Consider the following 13,638-nt stretch of genomic DNA (forward strand, 5'->3'; position numbering starts at 1 on the left):
AGATGCCCTTGGCATGGCTCCCGTAGCCTTTCACTCCCGTAGCATTAAGACGCCCTCTTTGGCACGGCCCTAGCAGCTCACTCGCTCACATGGCCTTCAAACGCCTCTGGCATAGCTCACGTAGCATTCTGCTCCCGTAGCTCTCTTTGCCTTCACTACCTTGAAGATGTGTTCGCTTCCAGATCCACAACTTCGCCCTTATGCCTCTTGCATAGGCAGGATCCTCCCACACTCAATGTGGAGGATACATCTTAGCACTGTCGTCCCACTTGGCATTCGGCCAGCACTTGGGACGACCTTTGGTGAGTACTACATTCCCAAAGTCATAGCATCGCCGCCTTTCCGATCAAGGTTCTTTGTTCTCCAGTCGTCACTTCCTCAGCAAGTAGCCAATGCTCCCGGTAGTACTTCAATACTCGCCCTATAAACAGGTACTCTCTTGGTCCTGCAAGCACGGCTTCCCGGTTCAGTGTGCCTCGCACTTGGACACTCTCGGTCCCCGATCATTCGACATACCCCTTTCCAGAATGATGACACCTTCTAACTTGGAAACTCGCCCCATTTCGAAGCTTCGCTATACCCTCGAATCCGTCTCCTCACCTTGGCAATGCCCTCAGGCAACCCAAAGTCTTTTCCCGAAGGAAAGACACTCAACATGATGCGTTGCACGCATCCTTGGCAAGATCTCCGCTATGATCATGCCCAAGTTTATAGTCCATGGCTCCCACTCTTTCGCAATATGGTTGCACGACCTTGCAAACATGGAATTCTCTTGGCCATCCGACTCATCGACATATCACCTCATTCAGTAGCACCTTAGACTCACGAAAGACAATGGAATCACCCATTTCCTTCGTTGACCATTAGTATCGGGTTCTCGATCTTTGGTGGCATATGAACATCAATCTCTGCTTTGACGTGATCTCGGCACTGACATCCAAAATGCACTCGCCATATCCACCCTTTGCCTTGACGTTGTGCCATGGCATAGTATGGCCTTAATCGGCTCTGATACCAAGTGTCACGGGCCCAAATCCTTATATTGGGTAGCGGCACCTGCTCGCCCGTACGGCGCCCGCAGACTCCCCTTCGCCGCGGGCCAGCCTTCTTCCTGTCCCAGGATTTCTCAAGCACGATCCTGTGCCTGTCGGTGGGACTCGCCCGTAGGCTCGCCCCAACTTGTGCTGCCCGTAAGATGCCTAGGCCCTTGGCCCTAGACATGTCGTGGCGCTCCATCTTAGGATCACAATCCATGCACGCCCTGGGGGATTGGCTTAGGACATGCCTTGTCCTTAGCCCAAGACTGAGCATCGCTCCCGCGTGCACAGCCCAATCCTCAAGCTTGACACTCGCCTAGTGCATCCGCGACTAGCTCGTGCCCCGCCCGAGTAAGGCAACCTTTAGCCCTTGGCCATTGTCATGCGCCTCTTTCGTGCCATGCCCATACATAGCCCTCTTGCAGCACGCTTCCATTCCGAAGTAGTGCAGTGTCGCCCATACCTGCACCTTTAAGCCAACAGACCCTTGCTTGCATGGCTGAACCAAAGCCATGCTCACAAGTCGACACATGATGCCCCTATGACAGGTGCGTCAAGTATCCAATCGGCGTGGAGGTCTCTTTCCAACACTCGGCAGCCCGCGGGGCTGGCCGTTCCACAATAGCAGCCTCCACTGCCCTTTTGATGCCCAACGCAGGCCCTAAGGCATTGCGCAGCCCATACGAGTTCCCAAACTCGTATGGATACCTTTGATACTCCCTTGAGTCATCTAGGCAGGCCCTTGGGGTTCGCCCCCAAGGCAGCTCGTTCTATACGGCTCGGTGGCAGCGCGTATGGGGGAGGCAGGTCGGAGCTTTCATCACCTATACCCCCCTTATATATGCTTAAAATTAAAAAGCCCAAGTTGCTCGAGTAGACTGCTCTACGTCAGACCATCAGAAGGCCTTTTCTCACCAGTTCTTGGCCGAAATTACAACCCAAAATGCGGGTTGTAACAATGAGCTTCATTTCAATCTTCTTCTCATTCTCGCACCTTCTAGAACTTACAGTTCTTCCATAGCTAGAGCTTTTCAACATGGTATCAGAGCTCGGTGCTCAATTCCCTGAAGCCCGGCTGTGATAGAACTGGAGTATTCAATCGCGTTGGTAGTTCCTCGTTTGCGCTATTTCTTCAACACAAAAGAAATAGGGTTTGGGAATTCTCAATTTTCTAGTTGAATCACGATCAAATCAAGTCTAATTTCGTGTGAAATAAACAAAATTGAAAGTTTATTTCTCTGAAGTAATTCCTACCGTGACAACGGCGATCGATGAAGAAGCTGTTGATTCTGCATTTGCTGCTTCAATGTCTATACCAACTGCAGAGCTAGTTGATCACAATCATCCTCTTTACATTCATCCTTCCGATACTCAAGGTTTTGCACTCATTTCTATTCAACTTCAAGGTTCATAGAATTATTCAATTTGGAGTAGATCTATAAAAATCGCGTTGCATGGTAAAAATAAATTAGGTTTTGTCCTAGGTATAACTTGTAGAAAGACTAGATAAGATTCTAGTTTACATGAATTGTGGGATAGATGCAATAATATTGTGCTTGCTTGGATAATGAATACAGTTTCACAATGTTTGATCAGTTCTGTCTATGCCTCAGATGCACACACTGTGTGGGAGGACCTTAAGGAGAGATTTGATAAGGATAAAGCATCTAGGGCCTGTTATTTGCACAAGAAACTTGCCACATTGGCTCAAGGCATATCCTCCGTCTCAATGTACTAACTCCACCAACTGAGAGAACTCTAGGATGAGTATGAAACACTAACTCCACCACCTACTTGTGGCTGTGTTGAATCAAGAAAACATGTAGAACACTACCAGATACAATAGTTATATCAGTTCCTCACTAGTTTAAATGAATCTTATGAGAAAGCAAAGAATCAGGTTCTCATGACTCAACCCTTACCGAAACTAAACCAGGCCTATGTTATGATAGTCAATATGTAAAGCCAGAGAATTGGTGGAAAAGGTGTATATGCTGAAAGTAATGAAGCGGCAATGATGAGTAATAAGGTATATACTTGAGGTTATAATGGTGGAGAACAGTCTAATACCAATTCAAATAACTCAAATGGAGGCTACAAACTTAGAAACTCCTTTGGTAAAGCTGCAATTTGGTGTGATTACTGCAAATACAAGGGTTATACTAGAGAAAACTGCTTCAAGCTTCATGGTTACCCCTCTGACTTTAAGAACAAGAGAAGAGGAGGAGCTCTACATGCTCAAGCCAACAATGCTGTCAATTTTGGTATTCCAGCCTTAGAGCCACAAGGACAGGGGCATCAGGTGGCAACTACTCCAGCTCACTTCTTTACTCAGGAACAGTATCAGCAAATTCTGCATATGTTGAACAAAGACAAGGAAGTTGAAATTGTAGCCAATGTTGTTACTGTAGGGCCAACAGGTACTATACATGCATTCATGACAAATTTAGTGCATAGTAACTGGATAATAGACACATGTGCTACAAACCATATGGTTCATAGTTTGAATCTGCTAGAGAAGTATGATGAAATACCAGAGAATGTCAGGAGTAAGGTTAATTTACCAACTGGAGAACATGTGTCTATCACTCATATTGGTATTTGTTCCTTTTTCAAGGATAAGAAAGTTCAGAACATTCTTCACATTCCAGAGTTTAAGTACAATCTCCTTTCAGTGTCTAAACTCACAAAGGAATTGAGATGTTTGATAGCATTTTACCCTGACTTCTATTTCTTTTAGGAACTCTCAAGTGGGAAGATATTGGAGATTGGTAAGGAAGATCTTGGCCTGTATATCCTCAAGGCAGATGGCAGACAAGTATCCAGCCAACAAGCTCCTTCTCAACTAATGTCTCTTTCTACTTCAATTGTAAATACCAGGTCATGTGACTCAATAAATGTTGTAATCTAGCAGATAATAAGTCATGTGCTATATCCTCCTTGTGGCATCAGAGGTTAGGTCATGCCCCTTTAAAGGTTTTGACATTTGTAAATGCTTTGCATAACATGCAGTTTAGGCAGCACTATTATACAGTGTGTCCTATAGCCAAGCAATCAAGAATACCATTCCATGTTAGCTCTTCTTACTCTAAATCTGTATTTGATATTGTGCATGGTGATATTTGGGGGCCCTATAGAGTTCCCACTCATGATGGAAAAAGATATTTTCTAACTCTAGTAGATAATTATTCAAAATATACTTGGCTTTTCCTATTGCACTCTAAGTCAGATACTATTGAAAAACTTTGTAGCACTGGGGGTCCACAAAGTTTGGCAGTAAGTTCAAATGCTTAAGAACAGATAATGGAACAGAGTTTCTCAATGATTAACTACAGGCCTTATTGAAGAATCAAAGTATAGTACATCAGACCTCTTGCATATATACCCCTCAACAGAATGGGTTGTTGAGAGAAACAATAGGTCCATATTAGATATGGCTAGAGCACTCAGATTTCAAGCTTACTTGTCTCTCTGATTCTGGGGAGAGTGTGTCTCTACTGCAGTATATCTCCTGAACATGTTGCCTACTATTTTACTACAAAGCAAATCTCCCTTTGAGAAGCTCTTTCAAAGGAATCCATCTGTGCAACATCTGAGGGTATTTGGAAGTCTTTGTTATGCTACTCAGGTGAAGAAAGGAGATAAATTATGTCCCAGATGCAATTCCTATTGTGCACATGGGCTATTCCTCCTCCCAGAAGGGTTATGTTCTCTATAACTTGTGCTCCAAAAGAATTTTTGTCAGCAAGGACATTGTCTTCAAGGAAGAAGTGTTCCCATTCAAACATATATCTCCAAGTGCATCTCCTTTATTTCCTGTACTGGAGTTTGTAGAGCAACCAACTCAATCAGCTGTTATTCCTAGTGATGCTTCCTTACCAGCAATATATCCAAGTCTAAACAATGCTAATATTGTTGACACTACTTTAGCTTCTCACACTCCTGGTCACTCTCATCTGTCCACACCTGTATCTCTTCTTGCATCAGCCTGTGAACCATCTGCCTCTCATGTGACACTCAGGAAGTCTTCCAGACTTACTAAACCACATGTGTGTTTAGCAGACTATGTGGTTCCACCAAAGAAGTTAGCTTGCCCTTATCCTATTTCCAATCATGTGGCCTATGATTATCTGTCTCCTAGCTATAGATCCTCTCTGGTTGCATTCTCAGCCATTGTGGAACCTAGGTCCTTCTCAGAAGCCAGTCAAGATCCTAAGTGGGTTGAGTCTATGCAGGTTGAGATTACTCTTGAAGAAAACAACACTTGGTCCATTGTTTCCCTGCCTCCTAGGAAGGTTCCTTGTCACGACCCCAGCTGATGGGCCGCGACGGGCACCCGGTACCTTACTCAATCGAGTACCAACGTAACGTATCTTTCTTATTACATCATTATATACACGTGACATACGGGCCTAATAGGCCAACATCATCATTTGTAGACTCAAAATATAGGCCGACAAGGCCATACAATCTTTTACGTACACGACATATGTCTATAAGCCTCTAAGAGTATATAAATATCATAAAGGTCGGGATAGGGCCCCGCCATACTAATCAGTATATGTCCTAATCATACTGACCACATAAGCAACTCTGAAACAAATGGAGTGCACCAACATCTTCCGCTGAACTGATCGCCTACTTGGAGGACTCTCGACCTGTCTATCGAGACCTGCAGGCATGAAAGGCAGCGTCCCCAGGAAAAAGGGACGTCAGTACAAATAATGTACCGAGTATGTAAGGAATGAAAATCAGTAAATAATAGACATGAGAGAAATATGGAGTAAAAGACTCGACATGTACGTCTGCATAGCTCTGTGAATCATTTCATTTTTATAATGTCATGCATATGCATATAAATGTCATACCATGCATTGGTATATGCGTTCATAACATCATCAAGCCTCTGAGGGAAACCCATCATATCATTTCGGCTACTGTGGGCAAATCATTAACGTATACCAGCTGATCAGGTGGTGGTGCGTATATAATGCCATAACCTTTTCTCATATCCCATATACATATAATATACGCGTATATAACGGCATCTGGTCATGGGTCAATGTACATATATAAATGCATGAAATGCATAAGAATTACGTTCATAAGATTTCTTGGATTGTCATAAAATCAATATACATTTCGGATAAACTTTATCAAATACATATTTTTCTGAGACCCATGAACAGAAGATAAAATAATAATTCACATGGGGAATCAATAACGTAGACACCCCTCATACTTCTCTGAATATAGTCATTTATAAAAATTGTGCGTTTACTCGTTTCGTTTGTATCGTATGGATCATGCCAAAAAGAAAGAAGGGGTAGCCTTAACATACCTGAGCCGATTCTCTTGACAATCTCTTTAACACCCGTTAATTGCGACAACACGTAACGGCGGATCGAAATAGGGGAAAATTCGTATGATGTTCTTGAGAAAGATTATACCGTGCTTCCTTAGAATTGCATCTTTTGCATTATCGAATCTTGTATGAATTTTTCGAAGCAATTTCACGTTTCCATCTCTTGCGTTCTTGGTCACTACTGGATTTGGTCTTGATTACAAGATATCATATTTTGGCTCGGAAGAATCATTAATCCTTGGAGTTTTTTTTGATGCATAACTCACGCATCCAATTCTCAAGATTGGAAAATATACTTACTCCCAATAGTTGGTCCAGCAAAATGAGTCCAATATTCAAGTTTGGTTCATTTTATGCCACCGCCTACTTAATCACTTGATTAAGGGGCAATTTGCTGCCAAGATTTTGACATCCCATGTGAAAGTGTTGTCCCCCTAAGATTTATCCAAATCTTTCTTAGATAATTGTCCACAAATTTAATTTACAAGTTAATCTCCCACTTAAAAATTCATAATTATCCACATAATTTCCTAATTAATTAGGTAATATCCTATTACCCAATAATTAAGAATTATCTCAACTTACTTAAATTACTACGCACTTTTAACATACCTTGTACACCTTACTATCATGGCCATGTGGTACCTTGTATTGTACTAGTCCATAAATACCGGGTATTTTAGCTCGGGCCGTATTTTATCCCACACCAACAATCTTCAACGAAACTCATTTTCTTTGATTCGTTCACCCTTTAACCTTCACGACACTTTACTTATCGTGTGTTATAAGTAGCATAAATGCTTATAACCTCAAAAATAATCTCATCCCCGAGTCTACGTCGATTAACTTACGGCGAAGCTTTTACGTATGAAAATGCGGGATGTAATATCTCATTTTCGAGCTTTCATCAATTTACTTATGGTATATTTTTACGTACGAAAACATGGGGTGTAACATTCCTATAGGTTGCATGTGGGTATTTAGAGTCAAATACAAATCCTTTGGTGAGGTGGAAAGGTATAAAGCTAGGTTGGTGGCTAAAGGTTACAACCAACAAGAAGGATTGAATTATACAGAAACCTTTTCCCCAATAGCTAAAATGGTCATTGTCAGAGCTATAGTCTCCTTAGTTGCTGCTTCTTGTTGGTATGTGTTTCTGATGGATGTTCATAATGCTTTTCTTCAAGGAGATCTTCTAGAGAAAGTGTACATGCATACTCCTTATGGATTTTCAAGGTTGGGGAAGTGTCAGCAGGTGTGAAAACTACATAAGTCATTGTATGGATTGAAACAGGCTCCTAGGTAGTGGATTCTGAAGTTAACTGAAGCATCGGTAGATATGGGTTTTGTTCAATCTCGCTATGAGTATTCTCTTTTTACACAGAAAGTAGACTCAGAATTAGTTGTCATCCTAGTCTATGTGGATAATCTCCTAGTAACTGGAGCAGTCTAGCATTGATCAAACAAGTCAGGAAAAGTTTGCAAGAGAGATTTAAGATGAAAGATCTTGGTAAACTCAAATACTTCCTTAGTATTGAGTTTTCTAGGTCTCATGAAGGCATAGTAATGTGTCAAAGGAAATATACTCTAGAACTAGTGTCAGAGCTTGGCCTAGCAGGTAAAAAGCCAGCAGTTACACCTTTAGAATTCAATCATAAGCTTGCATCCATTGAATTTGACAAGAAGATACAGAATGATAATACCACAATGGATAAGGAACTTGAAGACAAAGGAAGCTATCAGAGGCTAGTTGGCAGGCTGCTCTACTTAACCATGACAAGGCCTGACATTATCTTTATGGTTCAAGTATTCAGCCAATACATGCATGCACCTAAGTTGTCTCACATGGAGGCTGCTTTAAGAGTAGTAAGGTATATCAAGATCGCTCCTGGCCTTCGATTGTTCATGTTTGCTAAGGCATGCAAGCAGTTAGTTGCATATTGTGATTCTGATTGGGGTGCTTGTGTGAAGACCAAGAGATCAGTGACAGGCTATGCAGTGAAATTTTATGAAGCATTGATATCTTGGAAGTCTAAAAAACAAGAAAGTGTTTCTAAAAACTTTGTTGAAGCAGAATTTTGAAGTATGGCTTCTACTGTAGCAAAGGTGGTGTGGCTAACAGGATTCTTCAAGGAATTGGGGACTGATCTAGTGCAGACTATACAGCTTCATTGTGACAGTAAAGTTGCTATACAAATTGTTGCTCGTCCTATCTTTCATGAAAGAACCAAACACATTGATATTGATTGCCATTTTATGAGAGAAAAAATTGTACAAGGCTTAATTTAAACATGACATATCGGAACAACAGAGTAACTGGCAGATTTGTTAACTAAGGGTCTTTGCACAAGCCACAACATGAGTACCTATTAAGCAAACTGGGTATGAAAGATATATTTTATCCCTCAGTTTGAGGGGGAGTGTTGAGTATAGTGAGTCCCGATTATTTATGTATTAAGTATAGTAAGTTGTAACCACTTACAGTTAGTTAGTTGTATAAATATAAATAGAGTAGTTTACTAGCTTTGTACTACTATTCATTTTCTTCCTTGGAGGTCAATAACAGAATGAGCTTCATTTCAGTCTTCCCCTCATTCTCTCACCTTCTAGAACTTACATTTCTTCTATAGCTAAAGCTTATCAATATTTTTTCAGCATGCTTATTATGCCTCGTTTACACTATGTTCAAGTACAGTATCCCCCTATTTCTGGTAAAATTATTTTGATTAATTAAATTCATAGTTCATCTTATTCCATCTTGAAAGGGTTACTAAAAGAAATTCCTAGAAAAGCCTTGTCTCCCAACTTCAATTGAACGGTTGCCTTATGGATAGTACGTTCATGGCAATAACAGGATAGGACATTCCTTCTTTTGTTTTCATTTTAGCAGGAAGGGTAAAATCTTTGCCCTTTCTTCATGAGATTGAAGATAAAATTGAAGCTTACATATAATTCAAAGAATTTTTTGATCGTCGCGACGTCGTCATAAGTTATATAAAACTTTCTTATAATGAGTGTATATTTGTTAATTGAATAAGGAAAATAAGTTGTTTGTTACGATAGGTTAAACTGCATCGACCTGCGACAACTAATATAATTTTTCTTTTACTCTAGGTTATATAACTTAAATAAAAAAAAAAGCTATTATAAAGTGAATAATTAAGATACGCATCAGGGAATCGGAGTTGTTCAATTGGTTGACTATTTAAACTTTTACTTTGTTGGTGAGGGATCGATTCTCTATCTTAACTCTCATTTTGTTAGTCAGTTTCTCCGGCCCCTACTCCTATATACTCCCTCCGTTTCAATTTATATCAACTTATTTCCTTTTTAGTCTCTGCAAAAAAGAATGACATATTTCCTTAATTGAAAACAATTTAGCTTTATACAATAATTTATAGCTACACAAAATATATGTGACTCGTTTTACTCCACAAGTTTAAAAGTCTTCTCTCTTTTCTTAAACTCCGTGCTCAGTCAAATGGATTCACATAATTAAATTGAAGCGAGGGAGTATAATACATAATAAAATAAAAAAGATCAGCTGACCAATTTAACTGTATTGAAATGAGATTTTCAGGAAACAATGAAGTTCCTAATATAGGCCAAGAAAGAGTTTACTTCTCTGTTTATCATATCTAATAAATAGAGACATATTCAGCAAGCAACGAAGGATGATGTGAAACCACTTATAGTCATTAGCTATTTACCCATAATAATGAAGTTTGTTAACAGTGATTTTGACGGAATTGTTGCGTGCGTGAGTGATGTTGGAGTGTTAACGAACTAAGTTCGAATAAAGGGAAAGTAAGAAAACAGAGCTGGGGTTGACTCCGCTTCAAAATTTATACCTATAGAACTTATCTGGTAATCAACATGTTATTTAAAATGTAGGATATTTCCTTCTTTATAGTTTCCCTTGTTGTAAGAGAAAGAGAGTAGAAACTGTAGGACTAATAGATGGAAAGTTACAGCATCAGGATTTCTTTCAATTCTCAAAGGACCTTGCCTTTTCTTTTTATAAACCTTCTCATGTCGTCATTTTAAAAACAAATATAATTAGTAGGATTTACTTTAGATCTAAAATATGCTTCTTATTTTTGGGAAATCTCGACTCAATCAATGGAAGATATTGATATTGAAGAAAGACGACCAAGAAAGCAACGCAGGATAAATTGGTTTTTGAAGGCTCTATCAAAAGAGTGTGAAATTGAAGGTAATATGCAGTATTAAATTATCCACCAAAATTTCTTACGTTTTATTCGACGGATGATATCAACAGGGTAAGCAACAATCTGCCCTATGGTTCAGTAACATCACCATATCTAAGCTTCGTTGTAACACTCAATTTAGTGTCCACATGCTAAATACAACTATTTCTTCAATGTAATAACTTTTTTGGCATCATCAATTACTATTACTCTAAACTCATTCTTATTCAATTTTATATACACTAAATCTAGTAAAATAAAAAAGATGAGCTGACCAATTTAACTTTATTGACCGCAATCTAGTACTTTTACACACATTGATTGAACATTTTCTTCAAATTGACTAAAGCTTTCATGATTGGTTTTGTTACTGCTTGATCTTATCTTTTTAGTTGATATACGGAAATTAGTTAGCTGGAAAATAGTACTTTGCCTAGGAAACCTGAGACAGACTTCACCTATTGCTATTCGAAACGTCATGCTACAAAACATAAGAATTTTTTTTTTCCTTATTCGCAATCATAAATCGCTTCGCACTTAATGAGTAATGATCTCACTTGATTAAAGTATATGTTTGACCACTTTGTTTTTCTTTATCAATAATTTTTCTTCTCTTTCTCTTAAAAAAAAAAAAAAAAACAGTAACGTAATCATTTACTGGATGAAATAGTCTCGAGGTTTATTTATTCCCGCGGCAATGGTTTCTACAGCACAAAAATACAGTGTCCAACTCTAAAAGTAGCTCTGCATAAACAGTACATATTACTTATCCTGACATATTTATAGGAACAGAATTATATATCTAGAGCAAGGTCTACAGCTAGCGTTGGCAATAGTCATCAAAACTATTTACAAGTGGAGCAATTAAGGAAGGAAAATGAAAATTGGTCCTGTGTGTGTCATTTTATATTTGGATTTAATTTACATACGTTGATTGTATACTTGAATTTTACGTCGTGGATGTTAACATGTTATAACGTATTAACGTATATGATCACTTTTTTTTTTTTTGTATATGATCACTTTATTTTCTATATTACCAAATTAGGTTTATAATAGAAAGTTGCATGTTGTTGCAAGTCATCTCAGCATAATACTGTAAAAAGGTTATACGTTGTCGGTGCACAAGAATTAAACTTTATTTCAGTTTTGCCATTTTCTTGAGTAAGATTAAAAAAAATTATATTTTATAATTTTACGTATAGATCATATTGAGCGACTAATAGCCTGTTTGGCCAAACTTGTTTTCTGGTCAAAACTGTATTTTTGGGCCAAAAATATTTTTTCAAAGTTACGGTTTGGCCAAATTTTTAGAAGAAAAAAGTATTTTTGAGTATAAGCAGAAATTATTTGAAAAGTATTTTTTAAAAAATATACTTAGAAGCACCTTTTAAAAGCTTGGTCAAGCACTAATTACTGTTCGAAAGTATTTTTAAATTATTTAACTAAACATAAACTATTTTTATCAAATGTACTTTTTTTAAATACACTTTTCAAAATAAATTGATTTTAGAAGTTTAGCCAAATAGGCTATAACTGAGGTAATTCTAAGTTAGAACAGTATCTCATGTTCCAACTTCTGTGGTAGGCTTCTATTTGAACAGATTTACCATCTTGGCCCAAATTTATCAATAGGGTCCAAGATCACATTTACTGGCTAGAGACAAGGCCCAGGACCTAATTTTACAGTTATCTCTCTTCTTCATTTTTTTTTTTGGCTGCCACAAATAAACTACTGTAATAGGGAATACCAATATGATAATTAACAATAATTAATACTTCGAAGTATTTAAACGAGCAAAACATGGAAATGGAATGACCTTACTCACTATAACTTATGATCAATAGTTATCTGGTCAGTTTGGAGCTCTAACATAGTAAGTTGCACAAAATTTACTCTATCTCTCTCTGAAACTGTTTGTTGAACTAAATTTTTCTTCTTTGGGAATTATATATAAATAATGAGAATTTAAATTTTGAAATTGTATTTGACTAGCTCTATTCCAACTAACAATTTTTAGTTTTTGGAAGGAGAACTTGATATTATCATGAACATTTAATCAGAATAAATAACTATTGAGAACCACTAGATTTCTTTCTTCACACACACCTAACCACCACACAAAGAATGAAAAGAAAGGATTTATTTAATGAACTTGTATGCGGTTTGTTTGGTCATGTGGGCACACTACACCGTCCTAATGTCAATTATTTATGGAACAATAATCACTTAGTCGCTATCCTTGACAATAAAGTAGTATTTAGGCCAGGTGTTATTAATTACTTCCACCATATGACCTAACTACTATTTTCTTCATCAATCTTTTAGGTATGCTACATTCTTTATTCCATAATTACTTAAGATTTATATTTGAAAAGCACGTAGTTAATTACTATATTTGAGCACAACATTTGGACGTTACCTAACCTCTAAGTACTTTTAGAATGCAAGGTATCTTTTCTTTAGCCCAAAAAAAACGAAGTGCTGGCCATTATTGAAAAGTTTGCCGGAGGCAAATCTACAAATGTTGGCCATAAATTTTTAAATTTATTTTAAAAAATTTAATTTTGATGAAATTTAGTTTGACGATGAAATTCTGTTTGGACATAATTTTTCAAAACATATTTCACCCTTTTTTTTTTTGAAAAAACATGAAATGTGACTTATACTCATAAGTTTTTAAAACTATCAAAAATATCCAACAATCCTGAAGAAAATTCATACAAAACAAGCAAAACAAATTTGAAGAAAATTCATACAAAACAAGCATCTGGAGAAAATTTATACAAACATTAGCAGATTTTAACAAATTACCTTCAAAATTAGTCTTTGCGTTGCATTGCCACAGATAGACACAACAATTTTGGCGAAGGTTTTCTTCTGTTTATAGAGAAGGACAAAGCCGCGTGAGTTTAATGAGGAAAAAGTTAGTAGATATGGATTAGTTGGGTCATAATAACAGAAAATGGACTTTTTTATAAAATATAAAAGTTTGAGGCAATTTTTAAAAAAAAATTAATGGAA

This window comes from Nicotiana tabacum, chromosome 4, assembly GCF_000715075.1.
Source record: "Nicotiana tabacum cultivar K326 chromosome 4, ASM71507v2, whole genome shotgun sequence".
Classification (NCBI taxonomy): Eukaryota; Viridiplantae; Streptophyta; class Magnoliopsida; order Solanales; family Solanaceae; genus Nicotiana; species Nicotiana tabacum.